General features: G+C 40.7%; 1 long non-coding RNA gene across 3 annotated transcripts in view; it reads left to right on the forward strand.

Moving 5' to 3' along the window:
• Positions 1–14,746, forward strand: part of LOC132026781 (uncharacterized) — a 193,335-nt gene extending 178,589 nt beyond the window's left edge. For 2 of the 3 annotated variants that reach the window (XR_009406995.1, XR_009406996.1), the window contains one exon: positions 11,576–14,746. This is a non-coding gene — a long non-coding RNA (uncharacterized LOC132026781). Of the gene's footprint in view, positions 1–1,375; positions 2,003–11,575 lie in introns of those variants that run through there. The other variant, XR_009406997.1, reaches the window with a different exon arrangement.
• The last annotated feature ends 3,881 nt before the right edge of the window (positions 14,747–18,627 follow it).

The raw sequence follows: 18,627 nt of genomic DNA on the forward strand, positions 1-18,627 counted from the left end.
ATGAAAGTATTAAAGGGAATCCAGCACTATGATTTTAAGTCTCTTTTTGCCTGGATATCTTCTCCCTCCCACTCCCTCCCCCTCCCTCCCCTTCCCTCCTCTTCCCTCCCCTCCGGTCCCCTCCTCTCCTCTCTTCTCCTTTCCCTTCTTCCTCTCTCTGTGTCTCCTCATTTGTGTTTTTCCTTCTCCTTTTCCTTGGCCTCCAGCTGTGCTTCTGCAGGTCTCCCGGTGAGAGACAAAGCATAGTGTCTGAACTGAGCACAAAGAAGCTACCTTTAAAAAACATCGACTTGGGGGAAACCTGCATCCTCAGATACCTCCCTCCCTTTCTTGCTATTTACAGAACTCAGCCTTACACTTCACACAGGCCCATTGTCTGCGTGATTCTAGCCAGGAAAATCAGGTGAAGATGGCCATATACCCACTGTGTGTATAGATAGGTAGAGACCCCAATTATCAGGAGCTACCTGTTTTCCAGGATCATCGTGTAGCCGAGCTTTGAAAACGCACACCCACAGACATGATGGGAGAGGCTCCCCTGTTCAAGTCAGGATGTCTTTCATTTTTATCTTGTGCCACTTTTTTTTGTCATCGGAATGATTACTTATCATTATCAAGGGGCTTTAGGCTGATCAGTGGAGTGTGTATGTATCTGATGGACATTTGAGGAGAAACCCTTCAGAAAGAAGGAAAATGTCTGCAGTGGAAGTCGAGGGTTAGTATGAGCTACAGTGACTGATGAGTTCATTTCAAAATCCACGGGCACGTAAGTGGTAAATTAGTACATACAGCAAACAGAGTCAGCAAGCAAAGCCTCCCGTTGAAAGGAAAGAGACTTTGAGCATTGTAGTCATCTCACGCCTGAAGAGAGTGCGTATTTTAAATATAGATTCGTATCCCTGCCCTTTTATCCCTCTACATGCCGATTTCAAAGAAGTATTTGGGCACTGTTGACTTTCCATCCGTGAAGAAAACCCACCAAGATGCAGGAAACGTACACATGCACTCCAACATGCTTAGGTGTTTTAGATGCTCGTGGGATGCAGAACAATTAGGCAGAGAACTGCACTGTGGTCTCTCTTCGTCACTCCTCCCCCCACACACACTTTTTTTCCCTCCCTTCTAGAAAGCGTGATACCTGATCTCTGGGTCTAGCAGGCTGAGGATTTTTCTGTATTTGTATAATACAATGTCTGGCCTTCCCCCTGACCTGCTGGTGTATTTTTGGTCTCATTAGTAGTCAGAAAGATGCTTTCGTGCATCCGGGGCTGCGAGTCAGGGTGAGACATACAACGGAGAGAGGGAGTGAGCGCGAGAGGATATTAGAAGGGAGGCTTGTCTCCAAGATATGGAAGGAAGTGGGAAATGACAGGACTGCAAGCTTTGTATGGAGGGGCCTGGCAGGGCGGGGGAGCGGCGGGGAGAGCCAAGTGGATTCTCAGAAAAGGAGGGAAGCCGTGGAAGAGCGAAAGGTGATTAGAGGGGGATATTGATTCCTTATTCTGCCAGAGATTGCAGCAAGCATGCGAGGAATCTGCACCATGGTTGGCAAAAGGAGACCCTGTAACCAGACACTCAGGCTTTCCAGGAGCCCAGGGAGAGAGCCGAGAAGAAAGGGGGCAGTGTGGTCTAGGAAAATTCAACTTGTCGCTGATTTGTGCCTGATGCTTGCTGTCCGTCAGCAGCCTCCCTTACAATCTTTTTTTCTCTCTCTCTCCCTTTTTTTCTTGCCTTCTCCTTCTTCACTGAAGCCTAGGGGAGCCAGCAAAGATTAAATGTGCTTTCTCAAAGGCAGCCACTTCATGCTGCTATGTCGAAAGGGCCATTATTATTATTATTATTATTTTTAATAGTAAAAGAAAACGGGAGAGAGAGGCTGAGACAGAGAGAAGCAAGGTAGGCTGATGACGGACTAGCTTTTCTGGGAGGAAAAGGAAAGTGAGGGAGAAAGGAGAAACCCTGAACTGAACCGGACGATCGTGCCTGAGAAGAACCTCCAGAGGTGAGAAAAAAAAAGTTGTCTTGAAGATGGGGGGGTGGGGATGCTGAATAGACCCTGTGCAGAGGTAAAGGAGGCATAATTTAGCTGTCTTGCCGTTAGGATTCTGTTTTGCAAGAGGGGGGAGACGGGGAAGAGCCTGGAGCTTTAATGGTTTTTAGTTGCATATGGAAATATATATACGAAATATTTAGCATTTTTACCAAGTGCTGGAGGCCCTTGCAATGCCTCCCTCCCAGGGGCTGCTTTGTCATTCTCTTTGACTAGCCAGCCATCTACCTTGCTTAGGCCAGAATAAAAGAAGGAAAAAAGAGGGAAGGAAAGAAGGAAAGAAGGGAGGAGAGAGAGAAAGAGAGGGAAAGAAAGAAAGGGAGAGAGGAAGGAAGAGAAAGAGAAAAGAGGGAAGAAAAAATTTAAAAGAGTCATCTACCCACCCAGTTCCCCTCCCTTCCCTTTGGATTTTGGAGGCGACACAGGGAGCCCCTGGCACAGAAAAGCTCCGCTTCCATTCAGAACGGGGGAAAAGCCACTCTCGGGTACAGAGCCGGTAGGTTCTGCGAAGATGGAGGGGAATTAGAATTCGGATTCCTCTGAAATATTGGCAAAAGGCTCCAAGGGTTCGGCGGCCGGAGTGGGGCGGGGGAGACGGATCTCCCCAGCCTGCACCCACCCCTTCCCACCTCGCCTCCCAAATGACAGCCTGGTGCTGCCTCTGCCTGATTTGGCCTTGGTTTCAGCCAAGCAGCTGATGCAGCCGAGGCCCCGTTTGCAGGACCGACTGGCAAAGTGCACGCTGCAGAAAGAAGGAAGAAATTTTTTAAAAGCAGCTCTGGGGAGGTTTCTCATTCTTTTAAAAAAAAAGAGAGAGAGAGAGAGAGAGAGAGAGAGAGAAAAGATTTTTTAAAAAAAATTTTTAACCGAATATTTTCAAAATTTGATCCGTCCCAGCCCCTCCCTGCACGTCCACCAAATTGCCTTTTTTTTTTCTCCCTCGTCAAAGCATAAACTACAGAGTCACAGTCTCTAGATTTGGTGTAGCGCTTCCTGCCCCCGCCTCCCCTCCCCGCCCCGTGGTCGGTCCTCTATTGAAACACCTCGCCCAGGCTAGCGCACTGCGAGCTCACATTTCCCCCCCTTGCTCTGAATGGTGTCACGGGAGGCTGCAGCCCCGCTCCGCTTCCAAAGGGTGAGTTTAAAACGCTGTTCGTATTTATACTTTCATGGCCTCCGAACCCTCCTTCTTGGTCTTCTCCTTCCGAAAGCCTGATGTCTATGATTTTGCATGCGGCATGCTTGGCCAGAGGGAAAGAGCCGCCTCGTATTTTCCTTACCGTCAGCCGCGCTGGTTGTAAGTTCAAGCTTTGAAAGGGCATTTTATCCTGATTTTCGACCCTGGTTTTAAAAAAAAGTCAGCATCTCTCGGGCTATGCACATTATTTTTCATTTTAGTCAAACTGTTTTGCCCAAAGCTTCCAAGAGTTTTCTGTGATAGACACGCGGTGGTTGTGTTCAGGTATGTATCTATGTCCACGGATTCTGCGTATGTGTGTGTATGAATATATTCTATTTACATGGACTCTGAATTCTGTGACCTAAGGAAGCTTCGAGAGCGAGGGAGTACCCTGCCAGCCACCTGTTTGGTGCCTTTTGGTCATGAACCTGGAGCAGAAATTGCCTGTCATTCTCGTTTTGCTTTGCTTTGTCTCAAGAAGGAACAATTTGTGGCGCTCCTCTCAATCCCTGAGACCCTAACTTGTGATGTTTACCGTTTAAATCCACGGGTTAGGCTCTTGGGAGCTGCGAGTCGTGCCTTGGCATCCTGGACCTTTGGTGGAACTTTTTTCTTTAAAGCAAAAACAAAAGAAAAGAAAGTTTTCTGAAGTGATTGAGTGCACCTCTGAGGTTTGCATTGTTAGATGCGGTCAGGTGACCAGAAAGTGGCAGCTCCTGGATTTCTGTTCAAGTAGGTATACATACATTCTGTTAGAGGAGCGCGTTGGCTGCTCTGTGTGTGTGTGTGTGTGTCAGTACCGGTGCCCGAGGCTTGTGGAACTCCTCTCCCATGGTCTGTTTCTTGAGAGCAACACGCAGTACTATCAGAGCGTAACAAGAACAGCTCAGTACCTGGTGCTTGACCTCAGAACATATTAGCTGAAGTCCCAGCATGCCCCGTGCCTCCAACTTTTAAACTCAACAGTTAATCTTAAAATTGTGTCCAATTAAAATGGGCATGTGGACATGTTACACATTCAGTACTCACATGTATGTGTCATATATGGCTAGACAGCGAACACGCAGACACAGATGGGGGGCAAACCAGTAGTTTAGGCTAAAAGATTAATAGGCTAAAAATTCTTCTCTTGCTAGTCTACGCGGAGGATGAAATTTACGGTGTTCATAAAGATTCAATTTGTATTACTTTGCAAGATTTTAAAAAAATAAGAGGAGCGATGTAGCCTCCTTGCTGGGCATCTGTTTTAAAATGTTATACACCGCAAGTTTAAAAGCAATAGGGATTGGAAATATATTTTCTAAATACGTAAATGGAAAGAAATAACAAGGGCACACATACATATGCAGTTATTGTATCTTTGGGAGTAATCAGTGCCCATTATTCTTCATATAAAGATTGGAAAAAATTTATCAGGATTTAAATTCAATCTAGCAAAGCTATTTATAATGCCAAACTGTATGTTTAAAATAATCTTCTCTTACGGTAATTGTTTACCTAGTTTGCAGTTTTCTGAAAACGTAACTTTTCGTGACAGAATAATTTTAGTGATTCAGATCTGTCTGTTGAAGAAGAGAAGCAGGAACTTACCTTTCCTTTGTTGCGAAAAATTCCAATATACAATTTTATTTAAACCGTTTGGTATCCTTGAGCCAACATTTATCTTCTATTTTTGGAAAAGACCTAAATCAGTCCTGACTTCAAATGCTTTCTTCCTTTAAAGACTCTATTGGCTGTAACCTCATTTTATACGTGTAGTCGAAGGTTAAGGAAACTGTTCTTTTCCTGTGTGTTTTTTTTTTAAGTGTTTATTGCAATTTCAGTCAATGACTCCAAATCGTAGTGAAGAAACCATTTTGTATCAGAAAACTGATTCAAGAAAATGAACCATGCAACAATTGAACCATGCCTTTTGTTGAAACCTCTTGTGTAGTCGTACTATTTAAATATTACTTTCCAGCCTTTGGTAGCCTGGATATGCTTCAGAGAAGAGTTACTTGATTTTCAAGTGATCCTTTGGTTTCCGTACAATGGATTAATGATTTTTCCCCATCTTAGCGGGTGTGTGTGCATAGGTATTTGGAAATTGTGGAAAGGAGTCTATTTAACTTATGGATATATGTTATCACATGATTCATATCAACTGTTTGCAAAACATTTGGTGCTTTACTAAGTCAAAATGTATCTGCCGTTAATTCTATGAAAATGTATGCCCGCGCCAATAAAAAGATGCTGGATATCATTCTTCTGCGATTTTGAAGGGTAACAGGATAGTAATTTAATACAAGTGATACAGTTTGTATTCCAAGGCACTCTTTCGGTTTTTCACATGTTTTCAGGTGGATTGCTCATGCCCTGAGGTTGCTACCACCACTGATCACACGGGCATTTGGGGAGTGCACAACGGCACACGGGATTTTTGTATTTCAGCGGGGGACTGCTCCAGTGTTAAGGGCAGGTTTCTCAACACCCCTTCTTCCTCACGGAGCCCATCAGCGAAGTTCAGTGAAATGAATAACATAATTGGTGGTTGGTTCAATCACTACCAGTCTAGACTAGCCCAGACGCATCAATTAGAGAGCGCTGTCTTTTAAAGGGGGAACGCAACCGAAACAAGCAGGGCATTATTGATACTGATCTTTAAAAGTGCAAATCCAGCTTGGCAGATTAAAAAAAAAAAAATAAGGCGGGGAATTGGGGTGGGGGCGGTTTGCGTTGCGGGAAGAAAAGAAAAAGACGTGAACTGGAGCTTTCGGACACAGAAGGACAGGAAGCTTGAGAGAAAAGGCGTGGATAATGAGTGCAAGGCAATGCAGCACCTCCTTGGAACACACAGTTACAATTCAGTTCACAAGGCATACTGGTTCACCATATTTTTAACTAGATTCTCCCCCTCCTCCTTTCCTTTTTTTTTTTTTTTGCCTCTGTTTCCAAAGAAGTTCCAGCTCAAACCCAATTCTGTTGGAAATTTAACAGCTCTAGGAAGCTCCACTGAGAAGAAAGCCAAGTAATACGAACCAGCCAAAACTCCTTTTGCAACATTTTTCCCCCAAAAGAAAAACACAGAAGATGTTTATTTTTGAGTCTCTAATTCTACTTAAAAAAAAAAAAAAATCAACAGGACTAATGAACAGTGCTCATTTTAAATCCAGCACCTGGGAGCTAATTTTATGGGCAAGACACCTTTAGGTAAACAGTTTTCTGTCGAATACAGTAAAATGATGAAGAACGTAACAAAAGGCTTTGGTAATTTGGAAGAGGGGGGTGGTTTTTGATGGAGAAAAAACAGATGATTTAGAAAGCGTTAGGAACACATCAAGCCCCAGGGAAAGAAAATGTTTGATTGGTATTAATTAAAACACTGCTAATATATTCTAATAAAATCAAATTTAACATTCTAAACTAATCCGCTTGGTATGTCAAAGGAAAAGAAAAGTATTATCTTATTTGCATCTCTGCCATCCAAATGCATTTGCTCATTCAGCAGAATTAATTTTTATCACCAGCCTGTTTAATCTCCTCACAGATTTAGTCAAACTTATTCTTTCGAACTAAAAAGGATCGGGGTTGCGGGGGGGCGTGGAATCCATGGAAGGTGTTGGGAAGACTAGTGACTGTATTTAGTACTGGCTTTATATATTACCATGTCCTTTTCTCATTTGCTGTAGTGGGTGTGGAGGAACCTGTGAGACTGAGGGGGGGTGATGGATGGTTAATTTTCCTCTTTCTCTTCTACCTACTGGGTTATTTGGCAATTTCAGTTGCCAGATTATTTGAGTGGCATTTATTTACATGACTGATGTTGCCCTGTTGATTAATATCTCATTTATTTCTAATTTCAGAATCTATTTTATTACAAATGCCTTATGCCCAAAACAACAACAACAACAACAACAAAAACCGCTCTCATGCCACATACCAATCGCTTCTTCTCAATTATTTGCAACTATGGTCCCTCTAAGAGAAAGTGGGGAGGTGAACGTGAATTTTTTCTTTTTCACTAAGAACTGAATTCTTTGTTTCAATTTTTCAAGCCAAAATTTCTACAGAAGAATGTATATTTTCTGAAATGGCGAGTTTCACGCCCTTTATTGTTAAACTCTCTAAATGGGTAAAACTGTCCCCAAATGACATCATAGCCAAAATGTTTCTCCCTCATTAGTCTCTCATGACTATGATATCATATGTAAATATGTGCCCAACACAAAAAATGGATGGGCCAGAGATATTGAGGGCCACATTTGTGTATTTCACAAGTGTGGGGTTCTGCCCAGTCTCAAGGAGATGCAAAGCCTCAGACTACAGTCCTGAGGAACTGCCTTCTTTGCTTCATTGCCTTTTTCAGTTCTTCAACATAAAAGAGCAGTCGCAGTTCAGTTTCACATGTATTGTTCTATAATCCAGGCAATAAATGCTAATTAGTAATGCTCAAGGATCCGACCATTCAGAGTAATTATCATAATTTACTTCTTCCTTGTTAAAGACATTCCTTGCTGATTAAAAAAAAAAAAAAAAATTAAATCACTTCCCCATTGCACCGCAGTGGAAATGCACTGGAGAGATGTCCAAGGTGTAGTAATATCGTTCCGGCCGCCTTCGAAGTCGCCGATATGTGCCTCTTAGCTTATTCCAAATGGAATGGCAACTTAATTTCTAAAAAGAGATTCATGTAAATGCATAAAGTTTTGCATGTGCACCAGGAATGCATGATTTTATTTTACAAACCCCAAGGCTCCTCCCTCCCGGCCCACCCCCTTTCTAAAACCACTTACTGAGCAGAACAAAGGAAACTGCTAACTAGAGAGGCATCATTAAGTGTGAACAGCAGTAGCATGATAAAGTATGTGATATGACAACATATTTCATTGCACAAAAGTGCAGATAATTAAATAATTCAATAGTAACCCTGACTAATTAGCAAAAAGATCTTTAAGGAGGAATCAAGAAAATGGATCCAATCCACTTGAATAATATGCCCCATTCTCCCAGGTCACAAATATATATTTGGTTATTTGATAATGGATTGATTCATACAGAAGGATGAGGACAAAAGCCTGTTCCTCAAAATGGAGCTTGGATCTGGCATCCTCTTTGGGACAAATTAATCCTGTGTTCTAGAAGAGCAGAATTTAATGTAGAGCTCTCTGTTTTCAGTCAAAGGTGTAATCCTCCGTTCGGTTGCACATTTCTCTTTTATCAGGTGTTCTAAAAATTCGCCAACCCCTTCGCTTTTCATATCATTGCCTCAGAATATATGTATGAAGCCGCCTCCACATTTTCTAATAAGGATCGTGTTTTAAGTTTGCTTCTTGCTTGACGCAAATAAGGATCCTATGCACAGAATGCATAGGATAAATAGCCATGCTGAATATTATATTTGGTGGAATCGCCCCCCCTCCCCTGCCTAATCTAGCAAGGTAATATTCCCGGTTTCATTGTTCATTGGTCCTTTCAGGGAGAGTTTCGGCTTTTACTTGAGGGTTGTAAGCACATTAGAGGAATAATTCCCTCTGGATACTATAGAGAGGGAGCCACCTGCAAAATGTTGATGCTGTTATTGAAATCTCAAGTGGAATCAGCTTTCAAAAAATTAGATATTAGATGCATCCGATATAATTTGCAATGTGTAATTATACTAATGTGCACAGAGTTGTGTGTTGCTTTACATGTTGCCTACTTGAGATTTTTTTTTTTTCCCATGGGCATTTCTCATCATTTGAAATGGCTCCTGAGTAGAATGTTCTTAAAATCATCTTTCAAAAAAAAGTCCTTGCTAATTAATATAAGAACATAAGAGCTCTACGGTCTGTGCTGTCATGCAAGAATGAATGAACATGTGTGACCCAGATATTGGAAAGTAATGATCTCTAAGAATGTTGTCATTGTGGACCCTTGAATTAGTTGTAAAATATTGCCTGCTCTTGATGGATTTAGTCTTCATTCAGACTTTGGACAATTGGTGAAGTAATGGAGAATATTAGAGTAGTAAATCTTATTCATAAGAAATCCATTTCCTTTACCGGGATGAGATAAAATGCCAGGGAAATGGCTTTAGGCAGAGATCATTTTAACTTAATCAAAGTAACCAAAATTGTAACAGTAATGAACAACTTATTTTCCATTTTTTCCCCCATTTTGCATGGTGCATGCTGAATCACTGAAACTCTGCTAACTTAGGTCATTTACACACTAACATCAACTTCCCTTTTGGTGTCTCGACATGGTGTTCCATTGGACTGAAGACCCCCTCCCCACCAAGGAGCCGGAAAAACCCAGGCAGTGAAACAGTGAGTTGATTGGTCAGCCTGGTGTTTGGCACTTGCTATATGCCCAGTAGGTGAAGAGGCTCTTGATGCAAATTTGGAGAATCATTACCATCAGATCACAGAAGGACCCTGAGCTGGGCTACGCAAGGGTCCCAATTTACGCTTTACGCTTATACTTTGGGGAGACAAAGGATTTCAAGGGAGGCTCATGTTGAGATGATACAAGATATTACTCATTCCAATTAAGTAGGCAGAGGCCCCAAAGAATCCTGATTTGTTAAACATTGAACTCATAATAGACAGCAAAATACGGTGGTTCATATTTTTCTACTATTTACTCTGCAAAATATATTTTAATGATGGGGCCCATGTTTAAAAAGGGGGCATTTTGCATGGGCTGTATCCCAAAGCAATGCATTGCTTTACCTTTCATTTGCTCATGTACGCAAGGACTTTCCATCATGACGCTACCCACAGGGGTCAGCAGAAAATTGTGCACGGCGTCCTTCCTGACTCCAAGAACAATATGATTTATTCACAAATGAGTCTTACCCATGTGTATCAAGAGCTCCACGCCCCACCTTCCCAATCCGTGTTCACAAAATATGGTTCTAAAACCTGTAAGATACATTTTTAATTTCTCACCCAGGATCAGGTGTCGCACGCTCGATCAGAACAGAAAAATACCTGTTAACCATATGTAACACTGGGCTATTGATTAGGTTTTAGAAAACAAATACACCTGCCATCCAGAGACCCATCTTCAATATATTCCAAGTGTTTAGGGCGGATCTGTGATATGGGGTAGTATATCCTTTTGGCTGTGCCTAACTCATTATGCTTCTTCATTGTGCTGGCATAATGAAGAGGCTGACAATAAAGGCTTTAGTTAAATTAAAATCCACCTGCAAAGTATATCTCATTCATAACAACTTCCGTAGAATAAAAGAAACATTAATACAGCTCTCTCCAAATATCCTTTCCTGCACAATGAGTGGGTTGGATTAGTTGGTCTCTAAATGTTTTTACAGCTTTAAGAATTTTTGAAGCTACTCTCAAATACAGAAATAGAAGAACAACTCCAAGACCCTTGAATCCAAAGTCCGTTTGTACCAACAGTTGTCTTTCAAGGTTATATTTGATTCCACCTCCAGGTGCCTTATTTACTAACGTATTTTGCCTTGCTGCTAAAACAGTAAAGGCTGAAGTTCATTTTCAGGAAGGGCAGTGACAAAAAAGAGGAACAGCTGAAGAATGAAAAAAGCTACACAGTGGGAGAAGGAAATTCTTGATCTGACTTCTAAGCCCATGTCCTTCAGCATTAATGCAGAAGAAATCCAGACAAGCACCTGCCTTTCTATTTTAAGACCATATTCTTTGGTCCTTCTGCCTTCATTTAATTTCTTACAGCATGGTTTTGTTTTACCCCATTGGGTTGACGCCTTGGAGTTCCACGTTTCCCTTTCCACTCGATTCATCTGAATCATGTTAATATTCCCTTCAAAACTCTCAATAGTCACATTAACCCACCACGCTTCCCAAATTAAATCTTAACATGCTCAAAACCTCCTGAAAATTGCCCTGCCCTATTTTCCAGAGCCACTCCGAATGTATAATCTCTCCTTGAATTAAGCAAGCCTGCTCTTCCTGGCTTCCAAGTCTCTGAATGAGCCCGCACCCTGTTTTCCTCCCTGCACGCTCTGTCTCGGCCACATGTGCATTTCAGAAACCTTTCTCCTCTCTTGCTTTCTTTCCTTCCATCCACCTGCATTCTGTCTTCCTTCTTCCCTTCCTTCCTTGTTCCATTTCTCCCTTCCTCCCTCTCTTTTGTTCTTCCTTTCCTTCTTTCTTCCACGGGGCACAATGAGTCATGCTCTGAGCCAGGCACTAGACCTATAAAGCCAAATACAAGAAACTGACATTAATTCCTAACAATTCCAGTGACTTCACTCGCCTCTGCATTGCTAAGCCCTTCTGTCCCCACAATCATTTTATTTTGCTTTTAGTCTTCGGAGTTCTTTGAATTTGTCCCTAATGTCCTGCGTTCTTTTGTCGTTCTTCCTCCATGTCCTATTTCAGTAAGTTGTCTGTTGGATAAACCTGAAGCTTCTCTTATGGAGCGTTTCCTCCTGGAGGGATTAGCGTGGGGCGCTCGCACACTCAAGCAGTGTTGTGGCTTGACTGCTTCTCCAGCGACGTGAACAGTGAGAGAGCGCTACATTTTTGTGGTGATGTCGCATTTCGTGTGTACTTAGAAATAGCACGGCCCCCCCCCGCCGAGGATCCTCATGTTTACTTATTTCTACCAAAGAGTCAATGTGATAACTTTTCTGTGACATGTTCTGTTATTTTTTTAGTTGTGTTGACGTTCCTTTCAGCTGGTCCTCTAGCCCCCGTCCTCAGGAAGGTCTCCCCAGTGAAGGGACGTAAACGGCACTGGACACAGCTATACTGGGAGATGCTCAAGCCAACTATGAAGTTGAAACAAAGGAAATGATCACCTGAAGACACCTCTTCTGCTAAGCATCACCCCCAAAGGATGCAATTTCAGGCAATAGAGCTCCCAGAATACGAGGCAATCTTTTCAAGAAACAGAAAAAACTTCCCAGTGACATCTAGATTTCTAAGGAGCCAAGGACTTCCCCTTCCTCGTGTGTATTCCTCTGTTTGTGTTTTAATTCAGTGGCACACTCATTTCTAAAATATCTCCCCGGTATGGATATGCTTATTAATGCACCAATTTTAAAATAGAAAATTGCACAAATGTGTTCATGTTTTAAGGAACAAAATTAATGCTATAAGTAGGTTGATTTCTAGCCCACAGACGGTTTGATCTGAAGAGTGACTTAAAGGAATATAAAGTACTTTTGAAATAACAAGGTAGTCAGAGGCAACCCAAAGGCTAAAATAACGGTGGAAACTCATAAGGCAGCTGAAAAATCCCACCGTATCCCACCTGACACCAACCAATTAATTATTCTTTTAATCAAGCAAGATAGGTTCCAAAGACATGGTCATTACTTCTAAAGAGTGTAAATCCAGTTCTACAGTGATACATAAACTTTTGAAAAGATCGTAATAAATCAGGTCTATAGATGTTAAGACCACAACAAAACAAAAGATATAAAGAAAGAGCTTGGAGGAAGTCACCATTATCTGGCAAAACTAGTCTGTTTAGGGAACAGAGTTCCCAAAGGAGGAAAATAAAAGATGAATCTTAAAGAATGTTGAAGATTTAGGCGCACCTGTCTGCTCAGTTGGTAGAGCGGGTGACTCTTAATCTCAGGATTGTGAGTGTAAGCCCCACATTGGGCATGGAGCCTATTTACAAAGAAGAAGAAGAAGAAGAAGAATATTAAAGATTCAGATAAATGGAAAGGAAAGAAAAAAATAGAATCCTTTAAATGAATGCAATATTATGAGCAAAGCCATAGAAGAAGGAATCTATGTGGTGAGTTTAGGGAATTATGACTATACATGTCTAGTTGACTTTCAGTGCCAGTGTAAATATGCATATACAGTAAGGACTTCACACCACACCTCCTCTCTCTCACCCTGAGTGTCACCTAGAATCATCATCAGATTTATTTACCATTAAAGCAAGTGACAGTGATTGGTGGTAATATGAGAACTTGTGATTTTTCTGTTAACTCAATAATAGTTGGTATTTTTGGAGTTCTTACTGTATGTTAAGCATTTTACATATGAACTCACTTAAGCCTGCAACTCAGAACAACCCTGCAAAATAGGTATTATTATCCTTGTTTAAAAGATAAGGTTTAAGGAGGTCAAGTAACTAGCCAAACTGCCATATACAGGGTTCTCATTCAGAACAGTGATTGCAAAACTCATGATCCAAAGCACTGAGTCACAATATTGTGATCAATGTTGCAGTATTACCACTTGAATATTACTTGATCGTTTTTTATGGTAAACAAATAGCTACATTATTCAGTTATCCTGTCAGTTTTTTCCAGTTTTCTGCTCAAATCATGTTAGAATGATGGAAAGAATTTTCATGATAGAAAATTGAAAGAATTGGAAAATAGAGCTTATTGGCACTTCTGGCTTTTGTTTTGGCTTTTACTGTTTTTTTTTTTTGTTTTGTTTTTTTACTAGATGTTAAGTAAATTGTTCTTTGTGTTCTGCAGAAAATCTCAAATTCTTGAGAATTATCAAGGGGGGGGCACTGAAAGGTCATCTGTTGTGATGTGCTTTTCTACAGATGACAGATCAAAGTTAGAGCCACTTACAGAAGATCACACATTTGCGTTTGGCAGGGCTATGTCCAGAAACCAGGCTGCCCAGTTTCCTCTCAGAGGCTCTTAAAGTATGCCACGCTGCCTAAATGAAGGATGAACTTGAGTTTGATCAAGGAAAGCATTCTCTCTGGGTGATAAGGGAGCACCGCACTTAGTAGATTACTTCAATTTTGCATCTCTTTGGCTTCCCAACTCAACATGAAAAAAAGCCAGTTATGAACTAGCATCTTTTGACGTAGCAACTGTCAATGATCCATCCCCAGAGAACATTAATGGCTCAAGTTATGTGTATAATGTCTTCAATGATATCCTCAAGTTATTTGGAATTCTTAGCTCACCTAAACAAACCAGATCTTCTAATGAGCATTTTCTTACCCAATTTCATGCACAGTATTTATTCCTAAGTGCTTCCACATGAATATTTATACGTGACTGTTTCAATAGTCCTTATGTTTTTGAAAAATATCGATGGTTATTTGCTATTTTAATCCTCACTTATCCTTGTAACTAACTCAAGGATACTTCAGCCCTAAAAAGCTAGAATTGAGGAAATATCACTCTTCTCTACCAGCTCTTTTGCATTTAGTTGGCATTTAGTAATGATTAATAAAGTGGTCAGCTGAATAACACAGAGGTTCAGTGGGCAATTCCATCTTGAAGGGGTCAGTTAAGCTGGGTCTACTTAAGGACAAACATGTAGGTGTTTGGAAGTACCTGCATATTTGACTGTTGTAAATTTCCACGTAAAGATCTGGCATTGTCTGACATAGACCTTGTGGCTTGGGTCATCCTGTTTTCAAAATGATGATTATTGGACACATCTCGCACAGTTCTCATTAAGTGAGTTCATAAATAAGCAGGTTTGTTTGTTTGTTTGTTTGTTTTTAAAGAGTAGCCAAGCACAAGATGTGACTTTGTTGACTTTTTATGAGACTTTGTCATTTGTCCCTTGAATCCCCAATAAAAACAATGTTGTATCAACTGTGAACCTGTGTTGATTTCTTGGAAGAGCATGCTCTCATAATTTCCTTTCACTAGTGTATATCAAAGCTAATTCCAGAATCCATGAGGAGCAGTTGGTCTGATGTGATGGGAAAAACTTAAATTTAGAGACCATTTCTAACAATCCTATATTGCCCCTTTAAGAAGTGGCACTCACTATCCCCTACCCAGGTCAGAAAGCGAGGAGTGGTCCTTCTCTTTTCTCCTTCCAACTGTCAGAAAAATCAATTCGATTTTTCCCTTCTGTTTGCAAATACATCTGCTTCTCTTCATCTTTCATGCGACTGTTAAGTCACCCCTCATTTCTCACCTGGACTATTGAGTTTTTCCCTCCACGCTGCTAAGCAGCAGCCACAGGGAAATCTCTCTAAACCACAAACATGATCATATCATTCCACAGTTTCAAACTTTTCACCTGTTTCCCATTAACCTTGAAATATTGCGACACCTAAAGTCCTTCATATCCTGGATCCTGGCCCCCAACATCTCTGTCTGGACTCCTCAGGTGCCTGTCTCCCACTGTTTTTCTAGGTTCTTGCCATACCTCTTTGCCATTTTTTAATGCCCTCCTTCCCTTCTGGCCTTTCTCACATACCTAAACCATCTGCTTAGTACTCTTTCCACTGCCCTTCCAGATGCCATGTCTTGGTCTTTGGGTCTCATTCTGGAAGTCACTTCACCTTGGAAATTTCTACCCTGATTCATCACTACCCCTCCCTAGGATGGGCTTCCTCACATAGGAGCTTTCCTAGCATTCTGTGCTTACTTCATATTAGCATTTATCACCCAAATTATGATCATGATATCAGTCTCCCCCAGGGGAATGTGAAATTCTAGATCTGCCTTGTTGGGTAGGGGAGATACTTGCCACAGGTGACTCCTGCAATTTAAATTCACTAATATTGAAGAAAATTAAAAATTTGGTTTTTCGGTTGCACTGACCATCTCTCAAGGGCTCAATAGTCAGATGTGACTAGTGGTCACTCCTTTGAACAGCACACATATAGAAAACTCTATCATCGATTAAGTTCTATTGGATAATACTGTTCTGAAAGGCAAGTATACTGTTTTGTTTGTCATTTCATGCCCTAGATTTGAATCCTGTCTAAACTGGAATCCTGTCTAAAATGTGTCATCTGACCACAGAGAAAAAAAAATTAAGTGAGTGACTATTTTTTTTCAATTTTCCCAAGGATGATATATAATGAAAACTATACTATATGCATAGGAAGGAAATTAATTCATTACATGGTAAGACGCCCAGGACAGAGAGGTTTAATTCTGGTATAAAACCCTCATGGAGAAAGTCTAAAACAAGCTGTCATAGTGTGTGTAGTGCAATGTAAGCACTTCATAATTATCTGCCGAATGAATGAATGACACATCTGGATTCTTAGGCATTTCATTTTACTCATTTTCACTTAGATGTGTGGAGTCATGTCGAAGACACGTCTTTCGATTCCAAAGGGCCTCTTCTCTGGAGGATGTGGTGATAGACAGTTTCCTCACTTTCATCTCAAGGATAGTTGAATTGTATCAGTGCAATAGGATTACCCATTCGTTCACTTTCCTTCATTGTTTACACTAGCAACCAGTAGTAGAGAATTGAGTCACTATTCAGCGACTAAGATCAAAGTGAAAATGATCAAAGTAAATACCATTTTTGATAAGCCCTATTTCTTTTAGGAATTGGCCAAAGTGCACTAAAAATGTTGATCATTCCCTGAGCACCTATTATGTCCCAGAGGTTTTGTTAGGTCCTAAGGATACAGGAAGCAACGAGATGGACACAATTTCTGTGTTCGTAATGAAACAGTCATATTATTTCAGTTCCTCTCCCTGTCTTGTACCTAAAGCAGGAGTTCTCAATATTGGTTGCATATTGTAATCACCTGGGGAGTTTAAAAAATATGGACACCTGAGCCTTTCATCAAAAGTCTCTAATTTAACTGGTGTGGCATATGGCCTAGGAACTGGGATTCTCTTAAAGTTCCCCACATGATTGTAAGGTGCAGCCAAAGTTGAGAAGTGTTAATTTATGAGGACAAAATCTTGGGATGAGCTCAAAGATTAAGAACTTTGGGTATTGATGACTGATAGCCTATTCAAATCGAAAAGAGAAACTTTAAAAATCATCTAATGTAGCTACATTCTATTCGTTAGTCCTAAGAATATAAGCTAGTACTTAAGAACCACAAAGGTGTCTGGGTCAAACAGGCAGTTCATGAGTGAGATAAGACCTGACCCTGGGTTTCTGACTCTAACACCATGCTCTTTTTGCTCCACTAAGCTGTCTCAGGGAAATAGAAAATATAATTATCTTCAAGTCAAGGGACAGCCAATGTCTACTGTGGTCATGCCTTTTTAAAGCAAGAACTGATTTTGGACCAATTTGAATCCTATGTACTCAAATTTTCTTGCCCATCAAATGTGAGCACTATAGATTTATTTTTTTAGAGTACAACTTCTTTTTTGGGAATACACACACACACACACACACACACACACACACACACATTTATTTATTTATATTTGTATTTATAAAGAGAGAGCTCAGGTTCCCAGGGGCCTTAACCACAGTCTTACAAATTCAAAAAAATCAATATGCGTGTGTTCAAGTCCATACACACTAAGAAGGATATTTTGCCTTTAAACTTGAACTCCTGAACAGCAAAAATGATAGTAGGAGGAGACAATAAGAGTGCATCGTGCTCTCACGTTCTCTGTCCCCACCCACCTTGTTACAGGACACTCCATTGAGTTTAACATTTCACAGCATAGGTAAAAATCTCCAGTCTGGCCCCATAAGAAAAGCTGACTCTGAAAAATATCTATCATTAAAAAAAAAAAAATATTACCCCTTTTCGCAAGCACCACTCCCTATTTGCAGATGCTGTTCATAGATCACGAGAATCCAGGAACCAGAGTCCACTCTTCTCCGTCCATACAAGACCATGTAGTGAAAAAGTGTCTTTCCTTTTTTTAAGGTATCAGAATAAAACTCATGTTCACATAGTTCCTTCGAAACATATTTCAGTGTTTGAGAGCCTACACAGTTGGGAAATTCTGTTTTATTTCGATCCCAAATCCCTCACGCTATAGTTTAATCCCATTTTCTGTTGTTCCCTGTGGAGAGAAAGAACAGCTGGTCTCCATTCTCTCTAAACTCAATCCCTTCAAGTCCTTAAAGACACCTACCTCCCAGCCTTCTCTTCTCTGGAATAAATAATAACAGCTCCCATCAGGAAAACGTCTCTCTTGCAGTGTGCGTATTTGCTGCCATATCACATATATTCATGCTTATCACATAATGTTCATAACCAAAACAAGCCAAGGCCAAGAGCAAAAACAAGCAAATGTAACATTGTTTTCATGAATGAAGTTACAGATCCAATAGATGCTGAATACATAGCTGTGAATGATAATCTTCCAATAATTATGTGCCAAAATTATCATAATTTCTTTTAGGAAGTATTGGCAATCTGTTGCTTTTGGAGAGGTGAATTAAAAATTCGACGATTAGGTTTCAATTTCTTTTATGCAAGTTCTCCCCATGCCCTACAATGGAATCTTCCATTCAGCATTCCACAGCAGGAGCCGCCATGGCTTTGACAAAAATAGATACAGTATTGGAACATTCAGTCAATGGAGTAATCCAATTGTCTGAACATTCTTTTCTGCTTTGTCATTTACATTTTAATAAATCCCAGAATATGTCAAGCTGTATCGAGTTGTACCAAGTGTAGCTAATAACATGCAGTTACCAGATGCAATGAGGAAATCATAACATGCAAGCCCTGAGACACATCAACACTTGGTTTGTGTATATTTTTAGGTTCCGACGTTTTAAATAGGGATACTCTGAAA

The sequence above is a fragment of the Mustela nigripes genome, chromosome 1 (assembly GCF_022355385.1).
Source record: "Mustela nigripes isolate SB6536 chromosome 1, MUSNIG.SB6536, whole genome shotgun sequence".
NCBI lineage: Eukaryota > Metazoa > Chordata > Mammalia > Carnivora > Mustelidae > Mustela > Mustela nigripes.